We start from the raw sequence: 13,187 nt of genomic DNA on the forward strand, positions 1-13,187 counted from the left end.
TGTTAGTCACATGTCTGTGGAACTTGTTCAGTTTATGTCTCAGTTGTTGAATCTTGTTATGTTCATACAAATATTTACACATGTTAAGTTTGCTGAAAATAAATGCAGTTGACAGTGAGAGGACATTTCTTTTTTGCTGAGTTTATATATAAAACACAGAAAGTATCAGGCTAGTCAGAAGGCCTAGTCAATGTACTAAGTCAGCTTTGTTTCAACATGGCTGGGTGTAAATATTGGGGAGTTGACACATTCAACCTTGTCAGCAGTTTGGTTTTGGCTCTGTTACTCACCCTTACCCTCTCTCATGTCAGATTTCACTTAGAAAGTGAACACTGGCTACCCCAGTCATACAGACACATGAGATTTCCCAGGCGAATGTGCTCCCATTCATGTGCTGATACTGTGTGTACACCCTGACATTCAGAGAAAGGGAGAGGAGATTAGTGAACCGTATCTGCGGACTGCATAATTAACCATCATCTTTACTGTAATACTTTCTCTATCGCGCTGATCCTTGGCACTTCTTTAAAGGATTGGTTTTGAAACGTTAAGTGTGTCTGGCTGCTTCATTTCCAGAAGAGGAATCGAGAGAAAAGTTAAATACAAAATGGATGAGGTTACAGCTGTGCTTCCCACTGTAGTTTATTCTCCACAATTGTGTAGAACCATATTTCAGTTTTGCTGTGTTCCTACGTGAGGTGATATTCTGCCATCAGCCAGCCTAATAAATAATGAGAACTTCAACCTAAATAGTGTTTCAATTCAAAGCCATACAAGTTCATTATACTGTCACAGCTGTCGAAAGGATCGGACCAAAGTGCAGCGTAGTTATAGTTCCACATTTTATTAAATCCGTGAAACTTTGCAAAACATAAATAACTGAATTTACAAAACAACAAACCGTGAGAGAAACAAAACCTACTCAAAAGATAATCACCCAAAAAACCCAGGAAGAAAAACCCCTACTTAAATATGACCAGCTGCCTCCAATTGGAGATCAACCCAAAAAACACCAAACATAGAAATAGAAAAACTAGAACTAAAACATAGAAATAGAAAACACAGAACACCCCGTCACACCCTGACCTACTCTACCATAGAAAATCACATCTTACTATGGTCAGGACATGACATATACTATATTAACCCAATGGAGGGCTAGCTAATGGGGTATCAACTGGGAGATTAAAATTGTGTATAATTAACCCCTCTAAGTGATGTTATTTAACATTAGTTAACCAATAGTACTGTGGGTCTACATGATAGGCAGTCTATGTATAGAATCTATTCTCACTCTACTGTACATTCCTACATGGAGCAGTAAGGCACTCAACACAGCAGGCTACAGTATGTATAGAGCATTTAGCCTGTAGATGAGGTAGGTGTTGTGATAGCGCGTGATTTCCCCTACATAGGCGACAACCTCTCTCACGTTGCTAAAGACTGTCAGACATCCACTATTAAAATGTTGGCCCTAGGCTACTATAGGGTACTTTACCCCCCACACTTAAAACATGCTGTTTAGTTTGTAGCGTTTGTTGCTGCTTATGTCTAGGCCTAGCCTAGGCAACCAAAGGGGGTGCTGGAGCGCTAGATCTGCACTTTCGTCTAGGATTGATGTGCATTCCTGGTAATACACACTTGTTCCCTGTGGACCGGCTTGTACAGTACATAAATCATCCTCCATTCAGGCTGAAAAGGTATGATTGTCCTCCTTAACTAAAATAAGTGTTCTGTCTTAATAAAACACAATTTTTCACCACCATTTTGGGATTTTCTGACAATTTAGGATGTCGCTCACCCTTGGCTGAACGCGGTGTGCAACATCCTAAGTTATATGGAAATGACGGTGGAAAATGTTGTTTTATTAACCCTCCTGTTGTGTTTGTTTCATGTTAATTAATGCTGTGTTCCCGGTCCAAAATGACCGCCCCCATTATAGCTGATTATAAATCCATATATTATCACCTAATGTTGTGTTAGATCTTTTTCTCAACTTAAGTTCTTGTGAACATTACAAGTTTTGAACTTCTATTTGCTATTTATGGCCTGTAGGCCTCATTGACCTGAGCTCATACAACTCATTATGAGTAAAAAAAGGATAATGCATAGATTATTTTTACTATAACAAATACTCAGATGAAACATATTGTGCTATTTATCACAGACTACTTTGTGTCAAAGTTAACAAGGACTCTCTCCTCCTCACCAGTGTAATGATCAAAGATATGATCAAGAGCCTCACATACAGTTTATTGTTTGGTCATCGTGCTGCCACAGAATGAATTGAGAGCAAGGCCTCAAAAAAGCTTTATATACCAGAGCAGCAAGAAAAGTTCTATATATTATTGAAACAATGTTGTGATTGTTTGTGAGAATGCCAAGAGGTGTGGTTCCCTTGGGGGAAAGATTATACTGTGGAAAGGTTCCTGTGGGGGTTGCCATGGAAGCCAAGAAGGGGAGTGAGGTGTGTGCTCAAACGCACATGCATGTGCGGGTCTGGGAGAGGAAGTGTGTCCATCTGATGAATGGGCATGTGCCTGAACTCAATTTTATACACTAATTGTAGTCTCACCCATTAATTTCTAATGACCGGTCATTTTTGACCGGGAACACCACAGGTGTACAAAATTTAAATAAAACACCCACAATTTAATGAAAATCTTCAAAATGTATTTTGTGTGTTCAGATGCCCTGTGTGGACAAAGTCATGGAACCTTATGACAATCAGATTAAATGAACAACATTTTTCAGAGAGAAAACTTGTAAATCGGTCCAATTCCACCGGAACACAGCAGGAGGGTTAAGATAAAATAAATGTCTCCAGTTTTTATATTTGCCGGCTCGCCATTAAAAATGGCTAAGGAGGGAAATGATGCCTTGCAGCCTGAATGGAGGATGCTTCATGTATGAGCCGGTCCACGGGGGACACGAGTGTATTACTGGGAATGCACATCAATTGTAGACGATAGTGCATATCTAGCACCCACTATCGACAGCCTACTCTACCGTAGGCCTAGTTGATTAGCCCACATGTCGCATTGATTTTGCAAACACTGTTTGCCTCAATTTGGCAACACAGCTACTAATATGTCAGTCTCAACCATATCCACTGTAGATCATTACATTAACGTTGTTGTCGATATCGGCCCTACCTTTGAGTAATTTGAGATTATTTCTAACAAAAAAAAGGGTAGGCTATATTTTTAGGCTACCCGTTGTTGCCTGAAGAATCAGAATTAGTTAGGCAACATAGATAATTAAGATGTCTTATCTGCTTGTTATTAGAATGTATCCCTTTGGACTCTGGTGTTGGCAGTTGCACTTCCTCCCTCAGCTGGGGCTCAGTCACCTGGGGCCCAGAGAGGGGAGAAGTCAGGCTTGTCTTTCACATGTCTCTGGTGCTATGCGGAATATCAGAATGAGAAGAGAACATTATCTTCATATGTGAATGTGTCTTTACCTATTCTAAACCATGTGAAGGGATGGCGTGATTAATGGGGAACCACTTGTCTCCACAATGTCTGTGCGCCAGTCACTCCCTCCTCTGGGGAGATAAGGTCTGAGAAAAGATGTGTGGGGTAGTGTCTGGAACCATTGTATGTCATCTCTGATGTAGCACCTATCCTGGGGTAGTGTATGACCTAGAGGCTCACTCCCCTGAGTGAGCTTGTCCAGGCGTGTGGTCAAGAAGGGGTTTTAGTTGAGATGGGAGTATCTGGAGTTGACAATTGATTCATGCCATAGAATTAATTGGTGTTTCTGTGCTACGAAGTACCAGGATCAAGCTTAGTCTTAGGGGCCAGACTAAACAATAAGGGGGTTGTCTATCACTCGAGTCTGACACTACTGTAAGTCGCTCTGGATAAGAGCGTCTGCTAACTGACTAAAATGTAAATGTAGAACAGTCTTCATAGCAAATGCTATCTACCACAGTGTTTCACTTCCTTGTTCTCCAGGGGTCCAGGGAGGCCTTGCCGCGAGGGAGAGGGGTTGTTACTATTTACCACAGCCACAAAGTCCAAATTCATGAAAACAAAAATTAGCTTTTTGGTCTTAATTTAAGGTTAGGTTTAGGCATAAGTCTAGCCGGTGGTTAAAGTTAGGGTTAAGGTTAGATTTAAAATCAGATTTTAAAGGTCAACTGCCCCTTAGAACTAACATAGGCAGCCAATACTTACTGGGCACACACTAGTTGAATCAACGTTGTTTCAATGAAATGACTTTGTGTTAGGTATGCGTAACTGGCTGTAAGGGAGTCAGGCGCAGCAGAGCAGAATTTGGGTAGCAAACGGAGCCTTTTATTTAGGCGAACAAAAACACACGGCACTAAGAACACTAAACACTATGCGGGTAACATAACCCAGTGCAACCAGTCTAACGTGCGCATTCACGAAACAATAAACAATTTCACACACAGACATGGGGGGAACAGAGGGTTAAATACACGACAAGTAATGAGGGAAATGTAAACCAGGTGTGTGGGAAAACAAGACAAAACAAATGGAAAATGAAAGGTGGATCGGCGATGGCTAGAAAACCGGTGACGTCGACCGCCGAACGTCGCCCGCCGAACGTCGCCCGAACAAGGAGAGGAACCGAATTCGGCGGATGTCGTGACACTTTGAACCAACATGGAATAGACGTCGAATTGACATCTGTGCCCAGTGCATAGTGTATCGCTGCCTAGGTTACCTTAGAACCAACTTCAACTTCTACTGCATCGATATGAGTCAGAAACATGAATTTTAGTTTCAAAATGTACTACAAAGTGTAAATAGGATAATTTTGGTCATAAAGTCACTCTCTTCCAAAACTGCATTTGTAAGTGAGTTTGTCACGACTTAGCCTACTGGAGAGTTGGGTATGGATTACGTTCATGTCCACTTGCCCAGTGCCCACTAATATGAGAGAAGCAGCTGTGCTGATTGCTCTTTATGAACTAAGCTCGCTCTATCCAATCATAGCAGCCAGAACCTCCAGACAGTGAGACAGACGTAGATGGGATAAAAGGCCAGCCATTTTGCTCAGGTAGTTGGTTATTAACCATTGTTTGCCAGGGCTGTGATAAGATATTGTTTAAAACAATCAGTGTTGGGGAAGCAATTCTGAAAATATACTGTATTTTAGCAAGCTACCAATTACTTCACCCTGGAAGAAGTTAAGCTACACTAAACTACCCTTAAGAAATATACAGTTTACTTAAAGATGTACTATGCAGAAATCGCTCCCCTATTTTCTGGTTGGTAAAATTCTAATAGTTGGCCTAATTTCAGTTTATATGACAAAACAAGAAAGTACAGTGTAGAGCACGTGTCAAACTCATTCCACGGAGGGCCGAGTGTCTGCAGGTTTTCGCTTCACTCTTGTACTTGATAGATGAATTGATGTCACTAATTAGTAAGGATCTCCCCTCACCTGGTTGTCTAGGTCTTAATTGAAAGAAAAAAACAAAAACCCTAAGACTCTCGGCCGTCCGTGGAATGAGTTTGACACCCTGTTGTAGAGAATCATTGTACCATCTAAACTGCTGTGAAATATATTTTCCATAACCAAAAATATTGTATTTTCAGCTGTTTGAACCTGGTGTACAAAACCGAAAGTAAAAGATGCAAAAAAACGGGAAGCATCGAAATAGTGCACATAGAACAGATCTAAAGCTTTTTAGATTTGCTTTCAATGAGAATGGCAGATCTATAACTCACATTTCTATGTGAATTTTGGCAGGTCAACCAAAAAGTTACATATTCCAGCTTTAACTGAAGATACTTAGGAAAAATAGTTCATTACAAACTACTTTGTGAAAAGTTATCATGTCTAACTCTAAAAGGTCAAACTACATATTGCAAGAACAGATTTTTTTCTAGTCAGATGTTAACAGAATGTGTGATTTAGCCTATTAAACACAAATAGTGAGAATTAGGAACACAAAAAGTGTTTCCTAGTGAGAATTAGGCAGGTCTGATGGTGAAAAAGAAAGGAAATTCTTGCCTACTTCACCCATATTTTATTTTTGCTGAAAAGTAGTATGTAGTTCCAGTACTTAGCTACACCACTACAAGGCAAAAAAGAAATAAAATGTTTTATTACCTACTGAAAACACTACCAAGATTTGAATTTAGTTCAACCACCAAGCAACGGCAACATGTAATTAAATTACTAGTTGAACTACATGTACTGTAGTTAGTTCAATACTCCCAAAACTGAAAACAATGAATTTGAAGAATTTACATGCACTGTTATGTTTGTTAGCTAGCTAGCCAGACAGTTTTAGAAATAATTTAGAAGTAATTTAATAGAGCTCTATGGAGACAGACCTGCCCATTACGCAGCGCTTCAGACATGTTTACATGTTATATTGAAATAACTCTTGGCCCTAAGCACTTTATGGAGTGACCACTTGCTGATGTGTTTAATATTGTCTATCACTCGAGTCTGACTCTTTTTTGGGCAAAATTAGAATTGAGATGATCAGAGTGCACTTGTGTCCCAACTGCAACTTGTCAATATTCCAAAGCCATTCACGAGCATCTTGTGTCGCCTCACAGCCTGTTTTGTAACATGATTCCCTATGAAACACTGCCAGACAGATGCACACTCTTGTAACAGATAGTGAGAAAGTTGTAAAAAACGAAATGCTGCTACTCGCCAGTGACTTGATAAGCTGGTTGTGGCCTGGCTGCTCAATGTGCCTTCTAGCTACTACTTGCTAGCTTCATTGACAAACATTGAGTTGGAATTGAGCCAGCCAGCAAGTGATTTGGGCAGAGATGAACAGCGTGTAGCTTGTTGCTTTATTTTACAATAGTTTCACAGCTTGCAGATGATGGAGTTGTAGACATGTTATTGTTCTCAGAAATCAGTACTGAGCACACAACCAGACTTTTCCACACTGATTCGTTTTTTCATACAAATGTTTTTACTTGAGAAATACTGCACCAAACGCCTTAGCTAGATATACAATTGTGTAACTGACCTCCTCTGCAAAAACGTCTAAATTAATTAGATATTTCTTGATTTATCTTGGATTAATTCTGACTGTTTTAATTAAGCAAGTTACTATTTTGAGGAATTGGTTATGATGTTGCTATGTAGAAAATATTTGATAAAATATTGAATTTGGCCTTTACTACTATAGCCCATAGAAATGCATTGAATAACACATTTATAAATGATGAAACAGACGGTCAAAAAATAAATCATAAGGAATATGGTTTTGAAGTGTCTATCCTATATTTAGGAGATACTGTATATTTTGTTGGCACAAAACTACTTCTATACTTCCATTCCTTTTGGAAACTGGTGCCGTTGTTCATATTAGTCTGTTCTGACACTACAGATATTTTCGTGAGAAGACAGATTTTTGGAATGTCTCAGGGTCTGACAAATAACGCTGTAGCTCTGCCACTTTCCACCACAGATACAGAAGGCCGACATAGGTGGATTCGGTGAATTGATATGCAGCCCATGCAACAACAACGACAAAAAATATATTTGTAGCTTAAACAGCCGGATATAATGGGGATTTTTTTTTATATGTTAATTGAGGATTAAGAAGATAAATTGGGAATGAGCATATTCATTGTCGATGCAGCAAGGGGCGGGGTCGGGGGGGGGGGTTACTTTTGAGACGAGTTGTTAATTCACACAATAATGTTTATTGTCATGTTTTTATTTCCTGATACTTGCTTGTTTCCATTTGTCAGGCACAAATGCATGTATTCAGTTGATTTGTGTCAACATGTAAAGGACAAGTGGTGATAACATTCTTATCTGACGCCAGCTGTTTATATGTGGGGATAGCATATTCCGCTAACGAGGGCTTCCTGACACAGAGGCTATTTAAAAGTCCAATGCAGCTGTTTCTATCTCACTATCAAATAATTTCTGGGTAACAAAAAAAAAATACCTTACCCTGATTGATTTTATTTAAAATGGTCAAAAGAGCAATTCCTCCAGCAAGAATGTTTCTAGGACTGTCTGGGAGTGGTCTGAGTTGAGATGGGAAAACTTAAAACTAGCTGTTTGTTATTGGCAGAGAGGTTTGGAACTTTTGTTTGTATTGATCTATTAACTAATTTATCGCCTGGTGATGTCACCAGGCAGGCCAAAACTCCATTCCACCAAAACAGGGTGAAATTTCAGGCAGTCTTTTTAAATAGCTCATACAATAAAAGCGCATTACCATATTTTCAGAGTATTAGTCCAACCACACAGTGTGGAAATCTTTATAAAACAAAGGCAAATCTAGTTTTTGACTGCACTGGGCCTTTAAGTCAATTGGTTTCTCTCTTCTGATGAGAAGTACGGAAACAGACATGTATATGTTCGGCTATGTTATGTCAAGTTTGGGATGACTTAAGTCAATTTATTCTTACTACTTCTTAAGTGCAAAGTGACACTATGCCTATGTGTCTTTTCTTATTAAGAAAATGTATAATAACAAATAGACACTGAACAAAAATATAAATGCAACATGCAACAATTTCACAATTTCAAATATTTTGCTGAGATACAGTTCATATAAGGAAATCAGTCAATTGAAAAAAAGTAATTAGGCCTTAATCTATGGATTTCACATGACTGGGCAGGGAGGCAGCCATGTGTGGGCCAGGCAGGGCATAGGCCCACCAACTTGGGAGCCAGGCCAAACCAATCAGATGTTGTTTTTCCCCACAAAGAGGCTTTATTACAGACAGAAATACTCCCCAGATCTTTTATTTCAGCTCATGAAACAGCACTTCACGTGTTGCGTTTATAATTTGGTTCATTGTATATATATATATAACGCAACATGTGAAGTGCTGGTCCCATGTTTCATGAAATGAAATAAAATATCTGAGGAGTATTTCTATCTGCACATATTTGGTCTTGAGCACTGCATTAGTCCATGATTACGCTACTTTCTGCAACTTTATTCACTAAATCCTGCACCTTGGAAATAATGTAGCCTCCTGTGCCAACCTCTCCTGGGTGAGACATGATACCCTTTGCCAGGCCTATAAATAGAATAATGCAATAATTAAATATTACAGACTTAATGTAATGGTATTAATAACAATTAGAGATATATGTTGACAGTGATATAGCCTGGGCCTAATCATCAGAATCAAGTCTTATTGAGGGCCTACAAGGACCAAGGAAACATCATGATTTAAAATAATAAGGGACTGGGATCATTATTAGGCTACACATTAAAAAGCTGAATGTATTGCATTTAAATGCACAAGTGCATAGCTCATTTAAATTCACAAGTGCATAGCCACCAGTGAGTGCATCACTCCCTCCCTCCCGTGCACAGCTCCGTTTCCTTCCCTCCCTCTCTGCATCTGATGTTTTAGTGAAACCTATTACATGACATTCCCAATGCAACCTCTTTTAACTAAATTCAAGGTTTTCAGATGAAGACATGGAGGTGGATAAGATGAGTTTCTCTCTGCAAGCTACTTACTTGGTCAGAAAGTAGGCCTACAGAGAGCGACGCGGAAAATACTCGCTGGAGGGATTGAGGAAGAGGGACATCGGACTGGGCGTGCCGCTGCAAGTCCCGAGCTGAGATTGCATCTCACCCCACCCGCTCGCTCACCTAGGGGTGATCCACAGAAGCCATCCGGGCGAATTGTCGAGTAAATCATTCAACGTCGTTTGTCATTCGCCCAATAACCTCATTGAGACGTATATCAAGCGAGAGCTCTGTAATTCCTTGATAAAGGATACTCCTTCACTTGATAGGCTATTGTTTTATTTTAAATAGATGGATAAAAAAAATGATAGGTTTGTAGGAGGTTGTAGGAACCCAGCTATGGATTTTGGAGCAACACTGGACACGCCTGCACCTTGTATTGTGGACAAAGTTAAAGGTTACTGCATAATCTTTCTCCAAAATGCACGAGTGATTGTTTTTGGATAAACGTACCGTCTGTCTCAATTCACTGGAGTGTGTTTCTAACAATTGTATGATTTCTTGGATATTTTGGGGAACGGAAAACATCACGTTTCAAAAGAACGTCGTGCCAGGGACCATTGGATAAATGTGATCAGCATGTTATTCAAGGACATTGTGCATTGCAACAGAGGTGGGAAGAGGCATTGCTACCCAGCACAGATGAAACCGAAGAGATTGACTAAAACCACCTTATAATAGTAGCTTTCCAGTATTTCAATGATAGATTTGTTATTCCTGTGTGTTTTCCAGTGAGTGTTTGCTATACCTGTGACCGTTGGCGGTACCTGAAGCTTGTCTCCTGTCTGGGTGTGCGTCTTTTCGCGCTCAGACATTTCCCTTCGCTGCCCGACTGGCGTTGCTATAGAGCAACCCTCCGCCGCCTCAGTTTCACCCTGGGCAAGAGCGGATCCCTCTGTGTGAGGACAGAAGCGCAAAGTTGGACGCTGATCGCCAGGCACCGTGCGTTCGACAGCGGGATCTTTCGACTTTGAGGGACCGGAGAGAGGGCTCAAACCAAAAAGGTAGGCTAATTGATCATGCATTAATCATATTTAAAATGTGTTCGAAAATTAAACGTCGGTTTCTGCCACTTGGGATGCAATTTCGCATGAGAACAGCCCTCCCTGAACGTTGCTGCATTTTTATTAGTTGAAGAATTACCGACATTACCGACATGCCCTACCGATAATAGCCTGCAACGCCATCGTTGTGCCAACATATGCAATCTAAAATTTGACATTCATTTGATTAAATATAGCCGATTTGTGCACGAATGAGAATGTTTTCCATTCTAACCAATAATGCATTAGTATGTTAATGTGTGTTTTGTATAGCATATTTACGTTATCAATGCAACATATTTCATGCAGTGTCTCAATGATGTACAAAATAGAGTAACACTAAAACATGTTTAGGCCTAATTGGTGTCATTTACGAAATTTGTGCTTGGTGGTTGCCAGAGCTGCCTGCAATTCTGACCGCACTGGAATGCGTTGGCTCTGTTGGATTGAGAACACATTTTAGGGATATTTAATTTGCTTCTGTGTCATCAACATTCTTGCAGTGAATAGCTTCTATAGTCCTGTACAATACTGCTTAGGGGCGAAAGAAACAGCAAGGAATGTGGTTGGTAAGGCTACGCTGAAATCAGAACTAGCACTGTTTACCGCTGGCCGAAGTGGCTGGGTAATACTTTTCAGCTCCATGGACAGCTCTCTAAACGTTAACATTGAATTCACTAGACGGATTGGCTGTATGTACGGACTCTCAACACAATGGAGAGCTCCCGGAACGGTATCCTTGAAACTTCACGGTTTTGAGAGCTGGAGGGCGCTGATATAATGTATTTTACGCTGCATCATGATCAAATGAACAGTCATTAGTATATTCGTTATCTGCTGCATAAACTAACAAGAGATAATAGATAGCAGTGATTCGGGCGAAGTGTGTGCAACGATAACGGTCATATGGAACATTACAAGGTGCTTTACTTTATATCACTTCACACCCACACACTTACTCTCACAGAGACGGCCTCACACACAGACACAAAGCCACTCAGCACCTAGCCTACATACTCTCATGTACGACATGTAGTGAGTATGCTTCTATCTAGGCTACAATGTCATTAAAACACAGCTAAATCGGCAATCTTCACGCATCATCGATTAGGGCGTCATTCGATTTGAAGGTCAAATCTGACACAAATCTGATAGCCTCTCTGAAATATGACGTGTGTCTAACGTGCACTAATTAGCATTTTGGTCTGCATTGTGACAGCCTTGCCTCTAGGCCAGCGAGCACCTGCGGTGGCCTATTCTAGTGCCAAATATGGATGGGTTTGTATGTGGCATAGATGATGACTATTGGTGAACTGAATATGAAAGGCTACCAATAATATTCAGACCCTGTAGACTAATAGACAAGATAGGCCTATAATAAAACAATTAAATGTATTTTTTTTCATTCATATGGTCTATGATTTCATTTTGGCCTAATTTGTACAATCTGCAGGTTTCATTGTAAACCTCATAAAAAGCCCAGATGCCTATTTTGACCAGTCAATAGCTGCAGGCCGCTTTTTGCTGCCTGGTGTTAGTGTTTGTGCCTCCTTGGGGAGGGACTGAACTGTGTGTGTGTGTGTGCGTGTGTTTTTTTGTGTGTGTTTGTTTGTGTGTTTGTTTGTTTCAGTCTAGGTTATTGTTTATGTATTGCTGTAGCTCAGAAAAAACATGTTGACACATTTCTAGCAGTGTGTGTGTGTGTGTGTGTGTGTGTGTGTGTGTGTGTGCACATGTTTGCGTGTGCATGTGTGTTTGTTCGTGTGCTTGTATGTGTGTCTGTGTGTGTGTGTGTGTGTGTGTGTGTGTGTGTGTGTGTGTGTGTGTGTGTGTGTGTGTGTGTGTGTGTGTGTGTGTGTGTGTGTGTGTGTGTGTGTTCCAACCCGTAGCCCATGGGTGGGATTAGGTGGACATGGCTGGTGCCAACCAAAATGCATTTGTACCTGGCTACTTCAGGCTGTCTGGTGTTCTGTGCCTTGCCCAGAGCGGGCTCTCTGTCAGTAGGGTGAGAATTAGAACAGAGTAGCCCATTATGGTGGAATAGACATTCTGAGGCGTACGGATCTGCTCTCTCTTCGTTCCCTCCCCAGTCAAGACCACACCTCCCCAGTCCAACTCAACAACGGTTCATGCCCTTGACTATCCCACAGTGTGATAAGTGAGAGCTGTGCAGTCCTGTTGTGTCTGTTAACATTTGAGGCAGCTGTGAAGTTGGAGTCAGTGAGAAGGTAGGGACCTAACAGGGCCATAGTCTTGCTCTTTTGTGAGGCAGATCAGGTTATAATGGATTAGCTTCACTGTTACAGCCTGCTTTGATCCATAGAGTCTGGCATCCAGCAAGCTGTCAAACACAATACACACGCAGCGATAGCTCAAGGGAGATTCTCCCAGCCTTCCCTTCATTCCGTCAAAGCTGAAGACTAGGCACATGTTAAATAACTGGTCGGAACTACCCCACATGGAAATAAACCTGAAATAGCCACACTCACTAGTTTCAGTCTCCTCCCTGCTTTCAGGGTTTGTAAATGTCGCCCTCTGATTCAACTTCTGTAAAGAGTGTCCCCATGCTGGGGCACTATCCAGATTTTAAATGGGGAATTGCAAGGGGAGAAAATGGATAGATTGCATACTGTTACTACCATCATTGCTCTATAAGGCATCATTGGGGAAAATGTCTAAGT

At 40.8% G+C, this 13,187-nt stretch overlaps 1 protein-coding gene across 1 annotated transcript in view; it reads left to right on the plus strand.

Moving 5' to 3' along the window:
* Positions 1–9,345: 9,345 nt before the first annotated feature.
* Positions 9,346–13,187, plus strand: part of LOC106580728 (leucine-rich repeat and fibronectin type III domain-containing protein 1-like protein) — a 133,824-nt gene continuing 129,982 nt past the window's right edge. The window contains exon 1 of the mRNA XM_014162071.2: positions 9,346–10,467. The gene's annotated coding sequence lies outside the window, so the exon portion shown is untranslated. The remainder of the gene's footprint in view (positions 10,468–13,187) is intronic.

This window comes from Salmo salar, chromosome ssa20 (genome assembly GCF_905237065.1).
Source record: "Salmo salar chromosome ssa20, Ssal_v3.1, whole genome shotgun sequence".
In the NCBI taxonomy this organism is placed as follows: Eukaryota; Metazoa; Chordata; class Actinopteri; order Salmoniformes; family Salmonidae; genus Salmo; species Salmo salar.